The following is an 8,895-nucleotide window of genomic DNA, read 5'->3' as shown; positions in this document are numbered from 1 at the left end:
TGGACTCCTGGAATTAAACCCCACTGGCCTTCAATGTCAAATGCTCTTAGGTCTCTCCTTCCTAGTGTAGAACCCCAGACTGGGGAGCCCAAGGTGGGGCTCAGAACTCTCATTCCTGTGGTAGAACCTCTGTGATACAATTATTGTTCAGTTTGTGGGTTGCCCACCCAGGGGGATATGGGACTTGATTATAATGTGAGTTCATTCCTCCTGCCTATATGTTTGTGGTTCTTTCTTTATGTTTTTAGCTGTAGAAGATCTTTTCTGGTAGGTCCTAATCTTTTTCATTGATGGTTATTTTGCAAATAGTTGTGATTTTAGTGTGCCCATGAGAGAAGATGAGCTCAGAGTGTTTCTACTCTGCTGTCCTGACACTGCCCCTAGAGCTTGCATTCTTAACCCCATTTGAATGATTTTCTGTATTCTGCTACATATTAAGCTCTCTCTCATCCTTTATTTCCGGTTTTTTTTTTTAAGTCCCTTGTTCCTGTGCCTAGTGAATCATTATGTGTCTGAAAAACCAAAAATTATTAGATGAGGCATTACAGCTTAATCTATGAATCTAAGATATGGCATTCAGTTCTTATTCTGGTCCTTGTAGAAGCAGATCTCTCTTCAAAGTATGGAGTCAAGGGGAAAACTCTTAGTTGAATTTGCCTATGTGGTTACTATGTTTTAATAACTGATCATATTATTGATAATTTCTTTGCATTAAACTCCCTTTCATTAATTTAAAATATTACATTAGGCCTTTCTCTATTTCAGAGTTCTGTTTGTCATCTTGTCTTGAAATGGTTGCATTTCCTTTTAATTTTTTCTAACATGCAAGTAAATATTTTCTGCTTAAGTACATCCTCTCTTCTGTACTATAGCTATTTTAGGTTATTGATCAATTCATTGGGAATTTAATAAATTATTTTATATATTGCAGGGCCTCCTGAAAAAGGGTCTCAACAAAATTCACTATCAACCTGTTTACCACCTAATGACATAACAGGAAACTGAATGGGTCAACCTTGAGGCAGGAAGGTTTCATTTCAGTGGAGGAAAGAAGAACTAACTTGGTGGAAGGGTTATTGACTTGAACTATTAGAGTGAGCTACTAAAGAGGATGTGGAATCTCCTTTCCTAGAGGAGATTAGTAGTCATTTCTGTCAGTGTTGGCACTCTTGCCTAGGGGTTTGGACTTAATCGAATGGGTTTCCTCCTAGCTGACACAGCTGCTATCATATACAGAGAAAGATAACTTGAAATTATACTTTATATTAGTTTTTCCTTAAATTTGGTACAAGTTGAACAGCAAATATGTGTTCAATTTCTTTTTCAAAGAATGGGAATTATAGTGTTACATATAGTAAATGGGAAAAGAGTTTGTCAAGTTCCATATTCTGTGAATTATTATCATTTTTGGCATTACTGTATTCACCGAGATGGATTTTAGAAACCACCCCAAATTTGTTTTTAACAGGTAAGGGGAATAATTTAGAGCAAAATATAAAATATTATTTGATTGCGGCTATATGAAATTTTTACCATTTTATTTTCTCTCCTTGGTGCACTAAGAAAAGACCTTGACAAAATGTGCATTGACCACTTTTCATTTATGCCAGGTTTAGCTCTGTGTCTGAAGGGCATATGTGATAAATTGGTCATACATTATCTCATTTACAGTCTGAGTTTTATGAGCTCCCGTAAAGCAATTAACATATATACATTTTACAATAAATGGGCAAAGTAGCTGCAAACAATATGGAAAAGTCAATAATTAATTTCACATTTCCAAATGTAGCAGAGACACTGGAACTTTTTTTTCTTTTCTGAAGAGATGGTTTCTTTGTTAGGAATACGCAAGCTTGTTAATTCATTACTCAGTGGTTTCTCTTTTTCCAAAGCTTGTTGAAGGCCTAATTTATGTGCAAGACTGAAAGCTGTTTAAACGGATAATATGCCTCCTTCATGAGAAATACCACCCCTTTATGCTCCATTAAATTCAGACGTTGACTCTTTAAGCTGCGTACCAATTATTTCTTTCCAGAAACAGCAGCATAGTTTTTTTCCACAAAGGACAACAGATTATTGCAGGGTGCTATTAATCTCCACATAGTCCACAAAATACACAGGACACTAGGGAGAAAACAATTGAGTAGCTATTTTAACATTTGCAAAAGTACTGTATGGAGAGAAAACAAGAAGATGCTTGTATGTTTGCTACTCCTAAATTATTTCAATTATTCCCCAAAAGATGGAAAAGTCCCTTAAATAAATCATTATTAACCTGCTGATGTTGAAGCAGTGCCTGTGGGTGAACATAGATGGATCTTTATCTGGCAGATCTTTGTTTTTTCCAACATCATATATGGCTGATCACTGTATGATCCTACTGCATGCTCTGTTAGTTGGATGGTGCAGTTGGTAAAATGCCTACTAATGACTTAAAATGAGCTCTATGTTAACAGCATTGTTTGGTGCATGATAATGGACCAATTTTCATAGTTAAACCAGAAAAATATACCAGTACCTCAACATAATTTGTCATAGGCTAGAATTTAGTATAATGTCTGTGGATCATTTTTTGGAGGATGTGAATTACTGTAAATTACACGACTGTTGAAAAAACTGGTGTCACTGATACTGGTCCGTGTATCAACATCCAAGGAGACTTTTAATATTGAAAAGCCAGTAACCGAGTTATTTGTGTAAAAATTTTGTATTTTCTCATAAATCCAGTCAAAAATATTTGAACACCTATGATTTAACTTGCATTCAACAAGCATTTATTGGACATTTATCAACAGTATCAGCAAAAATAAAGTGGGTACAGAAATGTCTCTGCCTTCACAGAGCTCGCATTTAAGTATAGTGCTGATATTTTAATCTAAGTGGATTTTATTTTATGTGCTCTAGTGGCTTTACTTTTGTATCTTTCCTTTTTTCCTCCCAGCCTTCCATCTGTCCATAGTTCTTTCCTTCCATCCATCCATCTACCCATATATTTTTTTAAAATTATCAATTCCCTTGTTTCTGAATGAAGATTTAACTCTGCTTTATTCAAATGGAGAAACATTTGGGCAGCATAGTCCACAGATCCAAAAGTGAACCCTGGACCAGCTTAAGCCAATTAGTATATTTCATTATCCCAGAAATCACATGACTATTTAAGCCAGAGTTCAGGGGATACTGACAAGTATTAGTGCAAGGCTTTGGGGGAAGCACATTTCTTCGTCCTCAGGAACTATCAGAAGAAACTTTGACTCCCAGACTTAGTGATGTAAAAAGGTGCATTGGGGCTGACACTTAACTACCTCTTGAGAGTTGGTTGTTTATCCCACCCTACATTCAGTGATAACTTGAAATGGCTGTGGCTGTGTTGGGAGAATTTACATCATAGAAACCACAAATGCTAAGAATGTTCTTTTCCTTTAACTTTTCCCTGACTTCCTCCCTTCCCTTCTCCTCCTTTGCCTTTCTTCCCTTCCTTCTCCTCCCTTCCTGCCTCTTGTCCCCCACTTCACTCCTTTCCTTTCCTTTTTTCTCTCTTTTCCTTTGACAGAAGTAGCTTTAGAGAGTCCATAGTGTGGAGACAGACAGTGTGAAGCCAGTGGAGAACTGAGAGAAAGTAGGTCTTAGTGATATCATTTGAGCTATTACATCAAGCTTTACTGGAAATCTGTTGTACTTCTGGAGTTTTTATTTATGTAAACTTATAACAGGCCCACAAAATAACAAAGAAAAGTTTCATGGTCACTGTACATTATTTTTTGAAGGTAGCACATTTGAAATTACATTTACTCGAAGTGTATTCTTAGATGCTAATTGAGATTTCCTAAAAAGGGAATATGCATCCTGGGACTCTTAAGGGTTTGAAAAAAATTCAAAAATTTGAATATGTAACTCTGCTTCACATGATATATGTGGTAAGCTCAGGAGGTTGATAATTTGGAAAAGACAGTTTAATTGTTGAAGATGTGTTGCTTGAGGAGGTTAAAGTTAAGTAGTTAAACAATATGTATTATTGCCATAATAAGCATTGATTCTAGTTATCAGATCTACCCCACTAAAACCTGGAAATCATATTTGCTAAGTATTACTCCAGTAAAATTTGCAAAGCCGTATCTGTAATTCTATACTATTTATTATCCATCTAGGCAGTGAGCTTAAAAGCTGGGACTAGAGGAAAAGAAAAATCTAGAATAACAGTGTGGTTAAATTAAAATTTATGTTTTAATATGACCAGGAAGCAGTTATGTCAGTTTATTCTACTCAGGCTAAAATAAAATATTTAGCGAGTCTCAGCAATGAACAAACAACTTCTACTATATTTTTACTAATTTATGAAAAGTCAAAGTAAAGAAACTATACTTAAACTCTGAGACAACAAATTATTAATAGGGAAACATTTGTTCATTATCTAAAGTTAATTTGTGTACAATTTTTCTGGTCTTTTTTTGGGGGGCTTCACCCACAGCATATGGAAGTTCCCAGGCTAGGGATCTAATTGGAGCTACAGCTGCCAGCCTATGCCACAGCCACAGAAACAACATCACCAGATCCGAGCTGTGTCTGTGACCTATACCACAGCTCAGGGCAATGCCAGATCCTTGACCAACTGGGTGGGGCCAGGGATCAAACTCACTTACTCATGGATACTAGTCTGGTTTGTTACTACTGAGCCACAATGGGAACTCCAAATTTTTGTACAATTTTTTCTTGTGAATTTATTGTCAATATTAGCAATGGAGTTAGAGCTTAAGTATTTCATGACATCTGATATTGTGTCAGACACTTTCATTTTCATGACCACCTCTTGGATAAAGGTCTGGTGTTCTCCATTTATTAAGTAAAGAAATTTAACCTCTAGTAGGAAAAATTTCTTGCCAAAGCTATGTGTCTTGTGAGAGCAAGAATTTGGGTCTAATTCCAGTATTCATACTTAGCTGAATTAGATCATATCAATTAAGTATCTTGATGGATATATAATCTTAGCCCAATCAAAAGGATAAATGGGTGCAGGGGGGATGAAAACTAAAGGGGAATGTATTTTTAGTTTTTTTTAGATGACAAGGATATGAAACAGGGCAAAGCACTTGGATGGTTGAACTAATTCTCACATATATCCAAGTTGAGTTATGAAACAACATTTTATGGTAATGTGTAACATGAATCTGAATATTTGTTCTCAGACATAGATTGGTACTTGGAAAATATGGCTAGTGTAGATGAAGAGCTCAAATATGTGGCAATACTTACATGATATTTAATGTGTGGGATAAAATGAGGTTTTTGTTTGGATGAAATAATCAAGGACTTCCATCTCACAGCATCAAACAGATTACTCAGAAGAATATGGAAAACCAGAACTATTGCATCAAAATAGCCTTTAAAGTACTAGTTGTAAGGCCCTTGGACAAATCAGTTAATCTTTAGTTACCTAGGATTTTTCATTTGTGATATAAGGATAATAAATACCTCATAATGTCATTGTGAGGATTAAATCAGATGATAATGAACTAAAAATAGTACCTGATGCTTATTAAATATAAACATTGCTTTAATATTATTGTTAACATTATTGCTAACACAAATAATACAAAGTGTTTTTGCTGGCTTTCTCATTTAGTATCTGTAAGATCTTATGCAAATAATTAAAGCTAAGTCTTAGTTTTTTTGTTTCATTTGTACAAATTATTTTAATATGCTATCATGCTGATCTTTCAGTGTTGTGTTTTGAGCATTAAACTGGACAATGTGTATAGAAGTACTTCATAAAATGTAAATTAAGGAGTGATAGCTTTGTAATGTCTTTACCATAAAATCCTGTGGATCTTCTAAGTCTACATCTTTTTGGCTTCTGTAATATTTGGCAGAGAAATTCTCAATCTTTTGCTTAAACAGCATAATTTACTTTTATCTTACTTTTCTACTAATTTCCACCTTTCCTATCTGACCAGCTCTTTTTATTTTCCTTTGCAGAATGTAGATTTGTTCTTGACTCCTTAATTGGGTGTTCCATAGATTCCCCTGCAAATCCTGCTGTTCTAACCCTACTCAATCTACACTATTCCTATGACTCGGACATCCCTATCTATGGCCTAGTCCTCATATATCCTCATCTTGAAACAGAATTTCCCAAATGGGGTTCATCAGAGACTAAATTTTTAGTGATTGTTGAAATATTTTGAATAAGATTTATAAAGCTACCATATAACCAACCCCATTATTCCACTAAATATTGATATAGAAGTAACTAAGATGTGTGGCATAAGACACCATTAAAATGAGATGTTTATCACAACTCATAGTTATAAGCTTTCGGGAAATAAATAGCCTCAGAGTGTGGTAAGGGTCCTCTCAGAGCAAAGGGAAGGCAATGTGGCATAACCAGCATCTGTGTGCACATGCATAACTCTGCGGCAGCATGACACAAACAGTATCTATGTGCAACTTTATAACATAGACCATCCAACCAGAATTTACAGAATGTATGTTATCTTATAATGGGGACAAAGGGACCAAAATGTAAAAGGGAAAATAATGGAGGGTATATAAGACAGTGCCCTGCTGTGTTTGGGGCTCAGCCTTTGGCTATGAATCTGCTGAGCCAGTGCTGGCATGAATAAACACAGCTTCCCGGCAAAAAGCCTCAATGTCCCATCTCTCTGTATGAGAATCCTACAACAAGAGGACAAACTAAGCAAACCCAGCCTAGTTAGGCATCTTTCTGGCATTTAATTTATAGCATCTTTCTCTTCCTCCTCCACTGTCTTCTTCATGAAATGTTTATTTAGCATTAGTTGTATGTAGAATATTAAGTTTTTTGAAGGAACAGAGAGCTGCTCCTGTGTGAAGAGGATTCAAGTTGTTCACATATTTTATGTCCTATTATTACTCTTTGCACTAGCTTTAACTTAGAGATTTTCATAAATACATGTCACACTGAGAAATAAGGATCCTTTCCAGTATCTGTAACCAAGCAGGGCCTTGTGGAGCTCCTAGGCACACAAGTCTTTCTGTGTCCTCCATTTCTTGTTTTTAGAGAATAAGCCTCAGCCTCCATGACCTAATCAGGGGACAGTTGCTAATCAGGGAAGGGAGAGGATGCAGAGATGGGGGGTGGGGTGGGAGGGGTGGTGAGAAGTGTGGGGGAGAAAGCCGTTAAGAGACAATAGTGCAGCCTTGGAGCACAGCCCCCATTTACTCTCTATACTATAGCAGGTATTAAGCTAGGTGCTGGGAGTGTATTGGTGAGTGAAGCAAATAAAGGCCCTCATCACAGTCTAATTACAGAAGGAAATGATGTAAGTGCCCTAAAAGACAAGGCCATTTTTTTAGGAAAGCACAGGGACCTGGCTTATAATGTATGCTGAAGGGAGTTTTCTCATGATAAAAATAAATTTGAGCTGAGGTTTGAAAGATGAATAGGAATTTACTAAGGTAAAATATTTTGAGAGAATGTGTTTCAGATAGAGAAGGAAGTATGTGAAAAGACCTTGGAACAAGAAGACTATAATTATTTCAAGGAACTGAAAGAAGTTTGATTGAATCAAGGCAGAGAGTGATGGGATGAACTTGCAGAAAGAGAAAAGGTCCAGACCACAAAGCCCTAGGGTTAATGATTTTGGTTTTGGCCTCAGAGTAGGGTATATACATAGAAATGGTTTAAGCAGCAGCTAATATGGTCAGATTTGTGTTTGAAAAGATCACTCAAACTTCAGTTTAGAAAACATTTAAGAGTTCCAGAGTGTATGGGGGGAAAGTAGTAAGCTATTGGACATTTTAGTCAAGGTGAAAGAAAATGTTTGATTGGACCAGGGGTGTAGAAGTGGAGGCCATGAAAGTGGATGAATGGGTTTTGGATTTTATAACTATTATGGGCCTTGGTATTTTAATTAGTAAAGTCAGATTGTGTTTTGAATGAGCAAATAAATACACTGGAGATTTTTCCAAAGGAGAAATGGAAAAGCTGTCTCTATAGAAAATAGTCAAACTTACAGTCAGATGAGGTGGAGGAAGAGTGGAGTTGTTTCTCATTGTATTCTACAATATGTTGCCAGTAGAGGATAATAGTGAAAGAAGACAAGATTTTACAGGAAGATTTAGAATTGATAAACTGATCTCTGTACCCAGTTGCCCTGGATTCAGCTCTTGAGTCTGAGACTTGTTATCTATATGGACTTGGGAAATTTATTTATATTCTTTATGCCCCATTTGCTTCATTTTTGAAATGAGGAGCATTGTGATGGTAATATTACCTGACTTATTGAGAGGATTATGTGGAACAGGGCAAGAGCTTACCAAGTTACTGTTGTTATTATGAATCATTTTGGATGTGTTGAAATTGAGGTCCTTTCAAACATCTAGAGATGCTGAGCAAACTTTTAGATATGAGTATGCAGTTCAGAGGAAAGGTCTGGACTTAAGGTAAATTTAGGACTCAGTAGTAGTCATTGAAATCATGGGAGTAGATGAGATTACTCCCTGAGAAAATGCAATGAAAAAGAAATAAGACTTACCTTTGAGGAATGCAGTCATTTAATGGCTGGGTGAAGAATGGGCCTTTTAGCAAGACAAAGGAAAATTAATCAAGAAGAAAACCATAAAGTTTTGTACCTTGTAAATGAAGGGGGGGAAAGCATGTGAAAAATAACAGAATAGGTATTGTCTGGTGTAAAGTCATATGAGACAAAAAGTGAAAGGTGGTTGTTGAATTTAATTACATGCAGATCATCATGTAAGGACAAGGATGATCTTAGCAAGGGTTGTTTCTATTGAATTAAAGGGTCAGAAACTAGAGTGTAATGAATTGTAAAATAATTTGGAGGCCTACAAAGAAAAATGAAAAGAGATAACTTTCAAAGGCTTAATTGAATGGAGAGGAGAAAAATAGAACTGATATTT

Source organism: Sus scrofa, chromosome 1, assembly GCF_054392235.1.
Source record: "Sus scrofa isolate SSC_HxYL_T2T_F1_AM1 chromosome 1, Sscrofa_HxYL_maternal_Yorkshire_Landrace_v2.0, whole genome shotgun sequence".
NCBI classification, from domain to species: Eukaryota; Metazoa; Chordata; class Mammalia; order Artiodactyla; family Suidae; genus Sus; species Sus scrofa.
Note: the sequence above shows the minus strand (reverse complement) of the source record.